General features: G+C 35.8%; 1 long non-coding RNA gene across 1 annotated transcript; it reads left to right on the top strand.

Moving 5' to 3' along the window:
- The first annotated feature begins 490 nt into the window (after positions 1–490).
- Positions 491–17,811, top strand: LOC148941873 (uncharacterized). The gene is made up of 3 exons (XR_016143191.1): positions 491–590; positions 4,816–4,927; positions 17,633–17,811. It is a non-coding gene; the product is annotated as an uncharacterized LOC148941873 (long non-coding RNA).
- The last annotated feature ends 422 nt before the right edge of the window (positions 17,812–18,233 follow it).

Below are 18,233 nucleotides of genomic sequence, written 5' to 3'. Positions count from 1 at the left end.
ATCCGGAATGTTACCGATGAATATTCAATCCTTATCTCTGCACTGTGTATTGCATTGACTTCATGCCACGAGTGACAGATTTTGATCACACAGGCTCGCACCATCTTGTATAGACAAAAGGCAACTTATCGATAACTTGCCTCAAACTAACAATACTTAAAAAAAAATACTTGTAAAGTGAAAAAATGAAATTAATGCAAACCCTGTTAAAAAATTTTTGGGAGGGTTTTGAACCTGAAACCCTCCACCAAAAGCACGGTTTTCTGTACGGGTTAGGCCCCCCAGGACAGTTTTAGCTATTATCCCTTCACTCAAGGAGAATAAAATTGATAATTGCTTAAATTCATTCAACCTAATATAAAAAAAACACAATTTTAAAGACAATAAAAGCGCACAATATTGCAATAACAGAAAATATAAAAGGTGATTTAAAGCAATAAAATGACACTAAAAACGAATTAACTTGCAGGTTTAAGTTACACGCAGCATGTTGTAACGTTTCTTTGTATTCTTCTGTGTCGCAGTGGGAGAGGCTTTTCCGACCCCTGATCCACCAGCTAGGGATAGGGCGGCAGCGAAAATTGAAAAAGGTAAGAGCTTCATAGGTTCAACTATACTTTCATTCCAGAACGTAAATAGGTAGAAGGGGTTAAATGGTTTATGTTCCCCAAAACTCTGCCAGGGTGTGATACCCTTGGTGCTTGTATAATTGGAAAATTGTTCTTGGATTATACCTCCAAAAGCTTTGACGAAAAGGGGTGGATTGAATAGAAAAATGCTACCGCCTCAACTTTTTTAACGTATGTGTCCGAAACAAGTCGTTGAAGATTAGTTATCGCCAGGCAATCAGCAATCGGTGATATTTCAATTGCGATTAGTTACTTCAGAGAGCTATCCCCCGAAGAAATGATCACTAAAAGTGTATCTTTAAACTCCAGTTAGTAATTTCAACTGTTGTTTGAACTCAATTAAAATTCCTCGCTGAACTTGCTAAGACTATTGGTATCTTATCATTAATAAATAAATATATTAAACCTCAATCAAAAAGTTGGTGTGACTGTACTGTAAGTAAGGAGCGACTTGGCTGAATAGTAACCGAAACTTAAAAAAAAAGAATTTGAATAACAATAGATACATCAAAATATTTTTCTTTTTATACTGATTCCAAATAAATATAATTTGAGAACCCTACTGTAGAAGTTTCAAGCTCCTATATACAAAAATGTCGAATCTTGTATTTTTTGCTAGAAGAAAGATCATGGACGTTTGTTTTTTTTTCCGGGGGTGATCGTATCGAAACGATAGTGCTAGAAGATCGGAAGAGGGGTCATTCGAACGGAATTCATTCATCTTTTATAAACGACCAAAAAGATTGGAGAGCAACTAGCTTCCCTCTCATTCTCATTTTTTCCCCCGTGACATCTGATCAAAACTTTGAGACAGCCATTTGTTTCAGCATTTCTAAAAGGTTCAATAATTATGCGTTTAGAGATTACATGACCTCCATAGTCTTTGGAAAAGGGCTTAAAAAGTTACACAATTTTCCCAATGTTACAATATAGTATTTGTTATTGGGAAATACATGGATTTTTTGTGAAGGGGGGGGTAATTTTCTGCCGATGGATTTACCACGTAAGAATGTTGTTTGAAGTTGAACGTTGTTTCGGGTGTGACAAATTTTCCTGGTAACATTTTACATGGGGGGGGGAGTTAATTTCATGGTACGATTTGAAAAACAGGATACAATCAAAGGGGAGGGATACACAAAAAAACGGGTAATAATCTTGATAAGGAAATTTTTTTCAGTTTATTTAGCACTTATTTGATTTAGGACTTTATTTGATGAATACAATCGGAGTTTTCAAGCTCTGTAATAATTTTTTCAAGCTCTGTAATCATTTTTCTTTCTCGAACTAAGAACAGACACGTATTACTACCCTAATTTTACCAATTACGTTAACTAAATTAATTGTTCTTGTTATTACACTGATAAAATTCCAAGTTTCACTGAACGCTAAATGGTGTTGACAATTTTTTTATGTCGACAGTAGTGCCAGCTTCTACTCTTATAAGTAATCCATGCTCTTTGAATAATACCAGGGGTGTAGCTCCAGCATCTTTATTTGGGGGAGGGGCAAAAGGGGTTAATTTCTGGAGAGTCAAGGGGCATGTGCTATATAATATTTTTTTATCCAAATTATTGGGGGGCACCTGACATCTTTCCCTCCCCCCAAACAACGCCAATGGATACAACTAAGGGCAAATTTTCTTCCAATCAATGGCAGGCATTTGATTGATAAAGCGTGAAAGATGGCGTTTGATGCATAGAATGTGATTTCTGAAGGGCGGTATGCTTGTCCCATCCGTAAGGAAGAAGAGAAGATTTGGACCATTTTATCCGGGAGTGCCCGGTGCTTTCTGATTTCATGGAAAAATTCGACTAATTTGCTGCTTCTTGGCATTCTTCCAAGTAGAAACCTAACAACAATAATTCAACAATAATAACCAAGTTGATGTGAAAATAGTAAATGCTTAGAAAGAAGGAAAAGTTTATGCGATTAAGTTTTTTTTGTTTCTAGATTAGGTATTTTTCGTTAGAGATTTGTAATTTGTTATGGATTTCCTTGTTTTTAATATAGTTCTTTTTTCATATATAGCCCCTGGGCGTTTGTAATACACTGATCTATTTATCTATATAGATTTATCTTCCCACAAATATAAGGCCAAATTTCTTTCAGGATTTGTAGGAAAAGAATATCCTCTCATAGGTTTAACAATCTAAAGCAAGATTATGGGAGGAAAGGCTTAAATATATAGCCTGGCAATATCTTATTTTTTTAGTGGTAGAAAATAGATGGCTGTTGTTTTGTAGTCCAATTGACGAGTGATGAATTATTTTGCAGCGGGGGGGGGAGGCAGTATCAACTTGAGGGTAGTAGTTTAAACTTGAAGATTCTTTACTGATTAGATTAACTTCTGAACATAAAAAAAATAAAAGCTCAGAACTGTCATCATCCCTCAAACACCTTAAAAAAAAGACAAGCAGATAATGACAATGTAAAATTAAACCAGGTAAATTTGTCAACACTCATCCCTTCTCTTAGCTTTATCAAGAAGTCTTTATTCACTCCTAAGAGACTCATATTTTGGAAATAAATCTCCTTTGCTAAAATATAGTTCTAAAAGGATTCGAAAGGGCATCTGTTTCAGCTAAATCCCAAATGTTGTAGTTAAGTGCATTCAAAAAATAATAAATGTGTGTTATAGTGTCAGTTTTAGAAAAGCCTTAGGTCATGAATTGGCAATACTGGCCGAGCAAACGTACAGTCCCTGCTGGGTAGAAAGTCAAAAAGAGTTCAAGGGTTTAAAAATATTTTACCAGGAAAGTGTTAAATTCGGGCAGCTAAAAAATTTGCCTTTTTCTTACGTTTGATCCTCCAATAGAACGGAGAGGGGAGAGGGTGGCAAGTGACATCTATCCTCTCTATACACTATGACTGAGGGGCCTAGGGGACATACACTCCCTTAAACTAGCTGTTTTCCAATCAGCAGGATACAGCCAGCTAAATTTGGTACTTTTGCATTATACGGGCCCTCAGCAAAAGTCAAGCTTAGTTAATGTTAATGAAATATAATAAAATAGGATAAATATATAATAGTTTAGAAACAAATTTGGGCTATATATTTGTACATTAGGGGGTGGGTGGGTGGAGGTAAAGCCCAGCATACATTAAATACTTAACCTAGGTAACTCCCCCCCCCCCTAAACCCCAAAAAACAACAGTTTAAATATCAAAACGCAATGAAAACCGCTCTTTGCATTTAATTTCTCTATTGAAATACCCGTTTGGCGGGGTTTGTCTCTCGTTTCCTTGATACAGTGCATAATGGTGGGCCTGCATTATGCATAAGTACCATAAATGTTTTTAAATCCCAAATCTGACTTCAACTAAATGGCCCGAAACCACTCTTCAGAATACTAGACCTTTTCTAAATCTAAATTTTACTTAGGTTAAAATTTGCCGGCTGCTTTACAGATATAAATAGAAATTCATTACAAAAAGCCACATTGCCACGGTAACAGGCACAATAATAGAAAGTTTCACAAATTTACATCTCTTAACTCATAAATTAACATTTCAACATAAAATAAAAATAAAAAAACTTACGCGTATTCAACAATATTGCTAGTCCTTTCCATCATTTCCAGCACTATTTCAAGGGGTATTTTTGAGGGAGGGGATGGCGCCAAAAAGACAAACTAATACTTTATGCAACATAAGAAATCATAAATCAATTTCCATAAGAAAACATACAACTTAGAGAGGCATGAGTCTAATTTGTTCTCCTTATGTATGGGCTAACTTCTACATCACTTGATCTACAAAAACTGCCTTACCGTGCATACAACTTTAATTCATTCTAGTTGCCAAATCGGCTATTGATGGCTCATTCTTCGATGATCCAGATATAGTTGTACTCAGGGTTGCTACCCCTAGTGACTTATAATTTCTGGTGATTTTTTATATTACCTGAAATCACTGAATCAGCACAGAAAATCACTAAATCAGCATATAAATCTCTAGATTATTGAAGAAAATCACTAAATCAACCAAAAAATCACTAAAACAAGTGTTTTTTACCGTGCACCGACCCTAGATTTACTATAGTACTTTGGGTGGATGGTTACGGGTAATAGCTATAGTCACCTTGGGGAATGAAATAAGTTGGTAATGTTGGAATTTTTACTGACAAAAAGCTTTAACAAGTTTTTATTCATTTTAATTCTTAATTTACAACTCTAATCCATTTTAGTTGACGAATTAGACATTGATGGCTCATTTTTCCATGTTCCGGACTATATTGATGATGAAGAAATTTTTGACGATTTTGACTTGACAGAGCCGGATGCTCCTGATACTCCAAAGTAAGTAGATATCTAGCCACCATCTTGGTTAAATAATCGCTTGTTTTATTACTAAGAGATTCTTGATGGGTATACGTAGAACTCTAAGCAGGGGGTGGGTTACCACGTTTAACCCCTCCCCCCCCTCCCTATTTTGTCTCACTCGTGAAAAAGTAACAAAAATACGTAAAATCAAATTTTTGATGCGTTTTATAAAAAAAACTGTACCCCCCCCCCACCCCAAACAAAATTAGGAATACTCCTTCCAGTAATTTTCAAAGTAATAAGCTCCTATGCAACAGTACTTTTCACATATTTTTCAACAGTTACTTTTAGTCATATTTCTAATCAGTGGAAGCAAATAAAATATCAAGTTTGAAATAGGTCGGATTTGTATGGAAATGGTTTGATTCTTTAACCAAGGTTGTGCTTGATTTGGATTCTGTGATCCCAGGAACAGTAAGAAAACATAGTTTTCAATTCTTCTCATAATTTGTGCTGAAGAATAGATTTATTTAACTGGAGTTGCCTTATAACATTGTTACTAATTTATTCTCTTTGTTTGGAAGCAAAATAGCGTCATCTATAATAATTCTTAATAGCGGATTCTAGAGTGCATTCATATTGTGATAAATGTATACAGAGTCCTTGAATAGTGAAATTTACCTACAAATAAAGTGAAGATCTGATGCTAGAGTAAAGAAACGTCTTCAGGACACTGTTCTCTATTGTTTAAATTTACTCGACTGTCCCTTGCTATGATAATTAGATTGCGCAATGACCGATCAAAATAGGAAAATTATTTTAAACCCATTACTGAACTTTGTCACGAGATCTATGCTTGATGGTGCAAAAATTGATCTGATAATCGGAAAAGCTGTAAGTTTTTTTGATCATGGTACTATTATCAGTGCTAGAGAGTTTCTTTATAAAGAGCTGAATATTCAGAGCCGGTGTGTGAAAAATGCAAAGGATGAAGATAATGTATTTGACATTTGTAAACAGTTAAATCAGGCGGCAAAGGATAATTTGCCTGTTCCCACTTTTTTTATATTTTCACCTTCTGAAACACAACAATCGGGGAGGCAGTCTCGGCTACTTTAGTCTCGAAAGTTAATGAACTCTCTCGGGAAATTTATGGCTTTTTAGAGAATGCGACGCATTCAGGCCTGTTTGGTCTGCTATAATTGATACCAACATAACAATTAACCCTGCCCCAGCTCCTACGTTTGCCGTTATGCTAAAAAACTGTCCTGCAAACCTGACATCACCTAATGCTGGTAAGGACTTCGTAAACTTTGCCCTGAGGCCTCAGGTGAAATAACTGAACTTAAAAAATCGGCTTCGGAATGGAAACTTGTTGTTAAGTCAAAGCGTGCAGCGAATAATATTGCCAAGAATGTTAAAAACAGTACCTCAGGCATCTCGGTGAGTGTGAAATCCCCACTGTTTATAGGGATCCTGAAAAGTGTACCAATCGAATACGATGAGACTCAAGTAAAATCTCTTCTACCAAATTGCGTGAAAGTTTCACAGTGCGGAAAGTGCCGAGTGCTCAAGGTCTACTTTGAGTCAAAACAAAACCTGGATCAGTTCTTAAAAGTTTATGTGAAAGTTGGCTACGAAAAGCTTTCTGCACAAGCATTTGTATATCTCCCAAAGTGTTGTTTCTCGCGTCATTAGACTGGGCATCTGACCTCACAGTGCTCCAATCGGGCCCTCTGCTCTCGCTGTGAATCATGCAATCACACCTCTAACAGTGCCTCTCCGTGTTCGGAAAAAATGTTCTGTCTAGAATGTGAAGTTACCGGCGATACTTGTTACAGTGTAAAGTGTCCTAATAACAATAGTCAACTGGCAAAGCCCATGGTATGACATGGATATGTCTACTACTACGCAAGCTGTACTTTCGTGGAATATTAATGGTGGACTTTCAGTCAAAATTCCTGTGATAAAAGGTTTGCTTTCGAATTGTGACGTATTGTGCTTGCAAGAGCATTTTTTGACGAGTCATAGTTTAGGCCTTCTGAAAATTGACAATAATTTGACTAGCTATTCGGTGCCCGCTAAACGATCCGCTTCCAGTGGTCTCCCCTCGGGTGGTATTGCGATGCTTGTTAGGACCTTGTGCCGGTCGAGTATTTTTGATTCATGTGATTTTTTTCTTGCTGTCCGTGTAAAAGAGTATGTTATTGTAAACTTCTATCTCCCAACAGATTATCGCAATGACCAATCGGAATTTTTACTTACTTCAGCGTGTGAGAAACTAGGGTCTTGCCTTTCAAAGATTCGCCTGTTAGGTAAGTGTTGTATTATTATAGGAGCTTTTAACTGTAATTTAACTGACGCCTCATTATTGCGTACTTCTATTTTGTCTGGTATTTTTGACGATTGGCTTAGGATATTGCCGAAAGATCTTGATTACACTTACACACACCATTCAAGTCACGTATCGAACCTTGACCATGCAGTTTCTTCTATAAATCTCCAAGTGTCACCTATTCACGTCGTTACTGATTTCCAACTATCAGACCACCTTCCAATATCTGCATCTATTTATTGTTCCTCTGCTCAGTCTACTCCCACTGCACAACCACTTCAGCCCCACGCCCAATTTTACAGGGACTGGGAAAATATCCAAGATGACCTTTTTGCTACAGTAACTAATTCTGTCCTTCATAAAATTCATGTTCCGTTTCAGCTGCTCATGGAAAATCCGCAAGCTGATGTAAATGAAATACGGATGTTGCTAGATATCTATCTTGCACAAGTTTGCCATGCTCTGCGATGCGCAGAAAAAGCCAGTTTACCTGTTAAACGTATACATCGGGGTGTCACAAAGCACTGGCCCAGCAATCCGAGCCTAGTTGAAGCTTGGAAAAAATCCAAATTTTGGTACCATTTGTGGCTCTAGTGTGACCGTCCTCGCTCTTGCTGGGTTTCTAACATTCGTCTTTCTACTAAAAGAAAGTTTGCAAGAGAACTATGTATCCACACGAACCAGATAGTTGAAGAGACGTCCCAGCTAGCTTCTCTGTCCCAACCTTCCTTCTGGAGAAATGTATCAAGATATCCTCCTAGGGCCCACCTATCTGCTTAAGTTATTCCTGGTTCTGAACGGAATTCATACTTCTCTGCTTAATTTTTCCCACCAGATGCTGCCCTACAGTCCTAATATGAAGATAAGATTGAAAAATTTCTGTTCAGGTGTCCAACCGACAATTTTGTTGTTTCAGCTGATTCTGTACTGCGAGCAATCCAGCGCCTAAAGCGTAAGAAATCTTCTGGCATCGATAAAATAAGCGCTCTTCACATTCTGCATGGAAGCCAGCTGCTGGTAAACCATATTGCTCTTTTGATGCAGATGATTGTTACCCAAGGAGTTGTACCGTCTTCTTTCTCAATCGGAGATCTTACTCCGATTCCAAAGAAAGGTAAACTCGCAATCCAGTGCTCGTCCTTCCACCGTCTAACAGTGGCTACTACCTTCTGTAAGCTTTTTGAACTTCTGTTCATTGACCAACTGAACGCAAAATGCTATGTTCCACCTAACCAATTTGGATTCCAGCCAAGTCTCGGTTGTGCCCACGCTTTGTCGGTTGTGGCGATCGCATTGATCGATGCTGATGCATCAGGTGAAACTCTCGTGTTGGCTGGGCAAGACGTTCGTAAGGTGTTCGACTCTCTCATTCACGCCGCTATGCTACTCCATGCAGCAAAATGTGGAGTGAGTCCCTCATATATCAGAGCCCTTCGAGAAATGTATTTTTGTCTTAAAGTTCGCCTAATACTTCACCCATTAGCTAAAGTTGATGGCTCTCAAGTATATGCACCAACTCCTAATATTTTTGTCAATGTTGAAAAAGGCACCCGTCAAGGTGCTGTTTCTTCCCTTTCACTCTTCAATAATGTAGTTCTTGATGCACAGTCAGCTGTTCCCACATCAATCATCTTTGCCGGTCTTGATTTATCTCTCGTATGTTATGCAGATGACATTCTGAATGTGAGCCGCACTATCCAGCGCATAAGCGAGACTTTCGCAACGCTACAATCTGAGTATGCGAAACTAGGTCTTCAGTTCAATGCTGAAAAGTCCGAAGTTGTATTCTTCACTTGGAAGCAAGTGTCACCTAGGGATATTCCTCTCGGAAATAGTAGGATTAAGCCAGTAGATCATATCACCTACCTCGGTCTTCCCATTGGTTCGTCAGTAATGCACACGCGAAAACTATTAATTGCTCACATTGAGCGTAGAGTTGGGTTATCATATGCTTATTTTGTAACTAATAAGTTAGGGTTCAACCGCCATCTTCTCTCGAAACTTTTTAGCTCTGTCGCTCTACCACATTATCTCTACATATCACCGTTTTGGAAAATGCTCACAAATTCTGATAAGTTAAAAATTTGTTCAGTTTTCTTCCAGTTCGCAAAATATCTTTTACATTTTCCCCCTTGGACGCGCAATTCTTATCTAATTATAAAATTAATTGCTGACCCCATTATAGCTGTGGAAAAGCGAATTCGTGCTTATAATTCCCGTTTAATGAAGTTGAATCATCCCTGGTCGTCAGTATTAACCCATTAGTTAAGATGTATTTGTTCTGTGTATTTTTTTTTATTTTTTTTTTTTTAAGTGTTTGTTTTCGCCCTTAGTGTAATTAGTGTTTGGTTGTTTTTTTTTGTTTTTTTTACCAACTACGGCTTGATGCAATGATGTTCATATTATTTATTTTTGTTCAGTATTTATGAGCCTAAAAAAAAAAGAAAAGAAACATGTCGCGTACCTACAGAGCAGTGTATAATTGTGTTTTTCTTTCTCGTTTTGTGTAATTTGTTTTAAGGGCTGATTTAGGTCTTAGCTCCAGCGTTCGTCACTACAAACCACATGTATAACTCCTAAGTTTATGTGTATTGCTTTTTTTTGTTGTTTTGCTTATTGCTCCGTCTTTTCCTTTTTTGTATGACGGGTTTTCCAATAAATAATAATAATAATAATAGTACGTGGAAATTATGGTCATGAATTACGCTAAATTTTTCAATAAACAAATTGAGTAATTGTAGGAGGGGGAACAAGAATTTTTTTCAAAAATTGCAAAAGTGGAGTTTGACATATTATCTGCTGAGAAACACTGGTTTAAAAGAATTTAAAGAGTTCTGAAAGCTTCTCCTCCCAAAAAAGCTCCAATATTAAACAAAATAAAGATATAAAAAGCATGGTGATATTGACTGGATATAACTAAACAAGGAACGCAATTTCATGATCAAAACATATGACACGAGTTATAATAAGCTTTTAAATAAATGAACTTGAATTATCACAGGGGAAATCAGGGGGGTGAGTGAGAACTTTTAGAAAATACAAAACTAGAACCTGACCTAAATCGAATGAGCACCACTGCTTTACAGGTATTCAGCTGGTTTCAGGGCGTTTTAGCAACTGCTGGAACTTTTCTGTTACTGCAAAACTGAATTATTTGCTGAAAAATATTGGTGCTTCGAAATCTCATCCCATTTTGTATTAATTTATCTTTGAGCACAACCCTATTCTTTATGATGTTATGTTTTTATAACTATGTGCCTTCCCATTGCTGTGAACCAGGATTACCACTGAACATAAAAAAAAAATCACCATTTTTTCCATTTTTTGAACGCAGTGAAGCATTTTAGTGCGCCAAATAGGCTCATATATTTTAAGTAATTTTCATATCTATGTATTTTTGTATTATACCGATGCATAATTATACCTATTTTTGGGTGAATTTATGCTTGCTACCGGTATTTACATACTCCGGCGAATTTATACGTGCTACTAGTCTTCAGAACAAAAAGCAGTATGTTTTATACCAAAAGATTCTAAAATGCAACAGTCATACGGATTCTGTTCGCATTAATAATTACAGTTTCCATTTTATGCATTCATTTCCAGATATTGTAGATTTTTAGACTTTAACTTAGAAATTAGTTTTTTGTTTTTTTAAACGTACCTGCCTGTAGTGGATTTAAGAATATTTTGTACCAAAGCAACAAAAATGGATTGAATTCACAAGTTTTTGCCTTTGGCATCAATTACAGTCCAAATTTTTAGCATGTATTTTCACTTACTACAGAGTATTAGGTGACAAGTAAAAGCCTTTTTTTTTTCTTACCAGCAGCTATCCACTAGCTGTATTACTGCTTAAAAGGGAAATGGAACACAAATCCCAAATAAAAAAGATTTGGCAAACATTTAGGTTAAACCTTTAGAGAATTATCATTCCTGCATTTTATCATTTCTTTTTGGCCAAAAATCTGTTAAGGCTTTAAAACAGGAATATCTAAATAACAAAATATTATACGATTATAAATTTCTACACAAAATCTCTTTAAATCTTTATTGTCTTTTTGTATTAAAAAAAAATTAATGAATGAAGAACAAAAGGAAGAATTTATTGATCATAACCCATACGTAATTTCTTTTTCACCGAAGAACACATGGAAGATTCAATGCATCTGGGACAAACCTATGCACATGCATGAGATACTAAATGGCAATGGGGTCCAGCCTGTTTCGCAGGAGGCTCGTAAGGAGCATCGGCCGAGACAAATATGTTTCTGCTGAGGCACTGGAGTGAGACAAGGACACAAATACTTCAATGAGCCTGGGAAGGGTCAAGAGCAAAGAATTTTCACCACCATCTATACAAACCCCTAAAAAGGACCAAAACCACGCAGGTTTTAGCTTGGGGTTTTCTTCAGACTTCTTCATCAACATGCGGACACATTTTCCACTTGGTGTTGAGCAAATCTTATTTAAAATTTAAAGTTGAAGAAAATCTACTGTGCATCAAAGCAATAGAGTATAGAGGAAATTGCACCAGAAATGGCCATTGTCGGATTAAAACATTTGAGTGGATTCAGAAGAGCAAAGGCATTGATTCGTATTTAATTTCCAAACATAGCTTTGAATAGAAAGTGATCAATTTCAACAGCAAATTGTTCAATATTTGGTATTCAAGATTTTCTCCTATCTTACTGGTATGCGCTTCAAATTTCACTACTAAATACATGTCTTTGAAGTTTTGCAGATTATTAGCCTGTGTAGCTTCTAAAGCAAATAAGATAGTGCGAGCCGAAACATCTTCAAGCAGTTTTTCACCTTATTAAGACGTAAATGAAGTTGAACCTCTTCACTCTGAAACTCTAAATTAAGTCGGTAAACCACAGTCAGAATTTTACCAAGAAACACATCATGTAATTTAAAATCATCCCTTATTTGTGCATTCTAAAAGGCACAAATATTTATATGTTTAAATATTTAGCTTCGGAGTTACCATCATGTTTTTCAGGAATCTTTAGTCTTGCGTCTACTATCCACGATCATTTGACACGATCTTCTCAGTTGGTGTGAAGACCAGCTATGGTCACGTCTAGGTCTAGGTTTTCAATTCGCCATGTTGTTCCGTTAGTTTGGGAGAGTTTTCCAGAGGATTTGAGGAATGTTGGGGGTTTGCAGGATTTTCGTAAACCGCTAAAGAACCATTGTTTTGATGTGTATATTTTGAATGGATTATTCCACGCCACTTAAGTTTTGTTTTTGAGGAGGGTTTAGTTGCAGCTGAATATGATTATAATTATTATATTTTTGTTGGGTGTTGTTTGGAGGTTCGTTGGTTTTCGGGTCCGGTAAGTTGAGCTCTAATTATGTTGTTTTTTTTTGTTTTTTTTCTATTTCTTTTTTTTTTTTTTTTTTCTCTCTCTTTTTTTTGGTTTCTTGTTTTTTTTTTATTTATTAGGAGGGTTTTCTCCCGCACAAGCATTGCTTCAGGGAATCGATGATGTATATATTTTTGTTTTAAATAAACCCATTGTTGTTACATGAGTGGATGGTATATTATCTGCAATATAAGATTAAAAATAAAGGTTAAACGACCAACATTAATCCAAAAGATATTAAGCCACACTCTCCATCGCCAGCCATCTCGTGTTGTTAGGGTAAGTCAGACAGCGCTCAGCTACATCAGGAAATGCATGGCACTGCCTTTATTTTATTTTAAATTTTGGGCTAAACTCAATAAAAGTAAGAAATATCATTACTGAACTGCATAGCACACGGGTCTAAGACATCACACGTAGCAGCTGAGCAAAGGGTAAACGAATGGCATATACAACCAACAGTTGCAAGCCATAGAATGTCATCCTTTAAAGACTTTGCCAGGCCATATTTTTCTTATTTTACTGAATTCATCTGAAATTAAGTTCTTCAACTCTTTAGCTGCTGCATCACAAACAACTGGTATTGAAAAAACTGCTCGACTGGCTTCTGCTCTTCTAGAGAATAATAGCTAAAAATTATTACAAGAAATTTCGTTGTTGTTCTGTCTTTCCATCAATGATAATTAAGGCATTGGTCACTTTCAATACTGCAGCTATCTCGAATTCACGTTTTTTTTCAAATTACAGTTTTTATTATTGCAGTTGAATTTGTCCTTGCTGAGGCCATAAGGTGAGCAGTAGGTTTGTCTTTTTCTTTTTTATCTGACTGCTTCATTTAATTCTTAACTTTCATTGCAACTGGTTTCCTCATCCACGTGTCTCGCTTTGCAAGTTAGTGGTAGTTTCTTTTCTGGAGGAGCATTAAGCGATCCATCTGACTCTTCAAAAGAGTTATTATCATTAAAACTATTAATGTTGAAATCCCTTTTTTGTCCAGAATTTTATTGAGTATCTTATTTAACTACATCACAATCTTGGGTTCTTGACTGCCCTCTTATGACAAAATGATGGAAATATAATGTTTGTTCTAGAACTCAATCTGAAATCTAGGCCTTCTAAATGTATCGAAGGTTCTTTTAAACTTCTTTTGCCAACTTCTTTTAAACCAGACTCATCTGAATTTTCAGACAAATAATACAGTATTGAACTTGAAATGGGATCTAGAAAACATGTCTCCAGGGTATAATTTAGGGTCTGAGTTCATTCCTGAAAGTTTGACTCTCGTATTCCAACTATTTTTCAAGATAATGAAAAGCACTTCAGCTGAAATTATACGTCATTCAGAGTTCATCCCATCTATGCTTGTTATAGTGGTTAAAGACTAGAAATATGTTCATAATCCACCTACTTAGACGTTAGAATGTGAATATAATCTAAAATAAAATAATGTAATATATTTTCCGCACTTGCAACAAACATAAAATCGAGCCGCGTGTCGTACATCCTGAGACTGTTCTCTATTACATATTCCTTAAATTTTCTTCTTTATTAATTAAATAGGTAGCACGGTTTACAGTCATCTGCCCTGATCGGCGATTTTGATATGCAATAAATTCGCTATCCACTGACAAATCAGGTCAGTTGAATAGCATTATCATCATAATCTATATTACTGTATTAAAGGTGGAATGCAAACATAGTAAAATCACCAAATGAAAAACAATCACTAAATTTTGTGATAATCACCAACGGTGACAACCCCACTGTGAATAAAACCTTTGATAACATTTAAAAAACATCAAAGTATATTAGTATCATCTAGAAATGAGGATTTTCCCAAGTTGCGACTAGAGTTCAGAGTTACCGTTCATCTAGTCTTTGCAACTGTTCAAAACTTCTTTTGTATTAATTAATGTCGGTTTGTTAGTAATTGATTCGACATGAGAATATATACGCTGAATGTAAAAAACTAAGTTTCAAAATAATATCGTGTTTGTAAAATTGTCTTTTTATGTAATATTTTGTAAACCCATACTAAACTATTTAATGAATCTACGAAACGTTATTCATTTTATAATATTGTACAATCGGGGTTTAAAATAAGTTTAACGCTCATGGTATATATACTCTTGGAAAATGTGTGTCGAGACCAAAGGCTTGAGAATAAATAAAAATCCCATATGAGTCAAAATTTAATGGAACCTACGACGAAATAAAACACGTAATGCCGTTTAAATCAGGTTAAAGTGTTGTTGAAATTCCCAGTAGGCTTGAACTGGATTTTACTCAGCGTATTGTGATTATTCGTTTTTTCGTAATTGTTGGTTTTTTGTAATTGATAATTCGTATTCGTTTCTGGTACTTTTTTATGTAAAAAAAAACACCTCTAAAGACTGAAGTGGTCTGATTAATACTAATAGATGATTTTGCTTTATTAGGATTAATGGAAATAAAATTTCATAAAATAGGTTAAATTAATAGGCAGAAATGCAAAACCAATAAATAGAAATACAAATTAAGATGTTGAATAACACAAATTGTTTAGTGAAATAAATATGACATTTAACCATTAAAAGGGGTGGGTCTGATAGGCTTAATTTTAATCATTCTTCTTTTTAGTATATTTAAACATAGAAGTATGAATAAAAACACTGTTGAAGGGAAGCATGAATAGAAACTTAAATATATTTTACTGTCTTCAGGAAAAACAGTACAGTACAAAGATGGTGTTTCCGTTTGTCCTTAGAAATACAAATATCTCCCTGGAAAATGTTCCTAATCTTCTAACTGCCAACTGTTTTTGTAAGATAATTGACTGCTAGAAATGTCCCAAATCGTGGTTGAAATTTCCAGTAGGCATTTAACTAGACTTTACTCAACATGATTTGATTATTTGTTTCTTTTCTAAATGGTTTTGGCTCATTGTTTCTGAGTTTTGCATTTTTTCTGTTGCGAGCAGGAGTAAACTTTGGGAGAGGGGGGGGGGGTGTTGCATCCTGAATTCATAAGTTTTCTTGGATGTCTAGGTACTTCAAATTAGCATATTTACTTTTATTATTAGGCCCCACCCTGAATTTTTTTACTATTGTTGTGGCCCCCTCCCAAAAAACAACGAATCCAGGGGTAGTGTCCGAATACAAGTATTTACTGCATTTGTCTTTGTGGCATAAGAAGTTGTCTACTAACAGGATTACTTACAGGAGTCTGATGTCTTACCAACATTCGGATTCAAAGATAAAAAGAGGATAGTTTGTGTTTAGGTCCTTATCACAAATAATGACTCAACTGGTCCTGACAAGGTCCTAACAAGGGACTCAAGCAGATCCTTTGTTTGAGTTATGGGCGCCCATAAGTTGAATTCCAGGGGGAGGGCAAAGCTCATCAGGGGGGGGGCAAACCTCGTCTAATTGCAATTTTAATGCTATATAATATAAGTCTCAGAACAAAAAAAAAATAAAAAAACGCCGCATCCTACAGCCAGAGCGGGGGCGGGTGCCCCCTGCCCCCCCCCTTATGGGCTCCCATGGTTTGAGTGATTTTATGGGTCTATTCTTGTAGTTTTGTCTTTCGTAAATTGATGTTTTAATCTTCTTAGTTCTAGTTCACTTCTTCTATTTATATGATTAGTTACAAATAAATATTACGGGTCAGATGCAAAAAAAGGAGCATTAGGGTCAAGTCCTGGCAAAACAAAAAAATTAAAGAAATTTTTAAAGTTTTCCTTATAAGATTACTTCCCAAAGTAACGTTGTAAGATTACTTTCATTTATTTGTTTTGGTTTTTTAGTTTTTTTGTTTTTAGAATGTCTTCTGTTTATACAATTTGGTACTTATAGGTTAGCTAGAATCCACACGATAAGAGAAGTTTGGTTAATGCTAATGAAATAAAACAAAATACAATGAAAATATAATAGAATAGAAATGAATTTGGGCTTTATATCTGTTCATTTGGGGGGATGGAAGGGGGGGGGGGGGTAAATCAAAGCAAAAATTAAATACACAACCTAACCTAGGTACCTTTTTTGCCCGTTAAACCACAAAAAACTAAAGTTTAAATATTTTTCACGGACTGAGCAATACCTCACTACGAAGAGAAAACCTATTTTCATTAGGATCTTTGAGGTTCTGTATGCGATTCTTGTCAAGTGTGTTCCAGCTAACCGATAAGTACCTCAAATTTTCATTCGAGTTGTATCCCATTAGTTTCTGGCCTTCCGTAAAAAGTATTCCTCAACGGTGGTTTCACACCATATTGTAAAACTTTGACATTTGTAAGACCTAAAAGTTTCTTCTGCGTTAGTCGGCGTTCAGACGCTGGATTCTGCCTCAGACTCTGTCCAAGTGTCCCGCTCAGAATGGTTGAAAGCTGAGAATAGGAACTATCGAGCAACATTTGAAGAACTGAAAAGAATTATGAGTGTGAATTTCCTATTTCTAAAAATACCTAATCTGAGACAGAATACAGCGTCTGAACGCCCATTAGGTAATCTTGCAGAGCAAACTTTGTCCACAAGGTAAGCAGTGGCGAGTAGACTACACAGAATTTTACCTGTTATACAAGTTATGAAAAAGTCTACTTGGTAATAACAAAATGGAATTTATATATGCTAATTAATAAATTTTAAAAATAAATTAATTCACTTTTCCCATCAAGCCTGTTATACCATCTCTCATCACAAATTATCCTGCAGCAATAAATATAAGATAATCCTTAAAGCTTGAATCCTCATCCTATTCCACTCTATTCACTCTTCATCCCTTTATCTCAATCACTCTCTATTCCATATTTTTAATTTGTGAATGTTTTGCTTATGATTGTGATGATTCTAATTATTCTGATGGCTTACGGATTTGTACATTAGCCTACTGTCAAAGAACTTCTTATAAGAGCCAAAAGCAATACTTACTACACGTAACTTACGCATACACTATAATAAATTATGTAGTGTGAAAGCCAAAAAGGTGTCTGGTTTGTCCCATAATAAGTGACTATATTTACCCCCTTCTGAATATTTAGTCGTCTTTTATTTCCAGCACCGAAAAAGAAGAGAGAAGTAGGTGGTACAGACGATTTTATTATTTCAATCAACCACACTTTGGATGCTATAGGCCAAGTTACGGCTTCAGGCAACATAGCTACAGACCGTACAGATCTTATCTACAGACCGTACAGATTTCTGTATGTGTACGGTCCCCTACAGACCGTACGCATACAGAAGATATCGCCATTGGTGGTGAACTACAATGCTTTCATTTCCTACTGCCATTTTTGTTGATTTTAATTGAAATAAACTAGTAGAATTTAATGATTTTCACAACAAGTTTCTTAAAAGTGAATTAAAAACATAAGAATACATTTTAAAAGATATTTTTCACCCGAAAATCTGCATGCATTTTAGAATATGTACGAATTTCGAACGATTTTGGCGGAAAATATTTTCTTACCACACTTTTATTTCTAAAATACTTTAGTTTCTGATTGTTTTTAAAATCATGCCGGAAACCCCCTCCCCCTTACTTTAGAAATTCTTCCCGGATAAAACCCCTTCGCATCTGCTGGCCTGTCACCATGAATTTGGTCAAGAAATTTCTTTTATTTAGCGTCTATTCTTGTATGTAAAAACGGGGGAGGGGG

Source organism: Artemia sp. Qi Xiang Cuo, chromosome 17, assembly GCF_049724085.1.
Source record: "Artemia sp. Qi Xiang Cuo chromosome 17, ASM4972408v1, whole genome shotgun sequence".
In the NCBI taxonomy this organism is placed as follows: Eukaryota; Metazoa; Arthropoda; class Branchiopoda; order Anostraca; family Artemiidae; genus Artemia; species Artemia sp. Qi Xiang Cuo.
The sequence above is the reverse complement of the archived record's forward strand: the minus strand, read 5'-3'. Positions and strand labels throughout refer to the sequence as shown.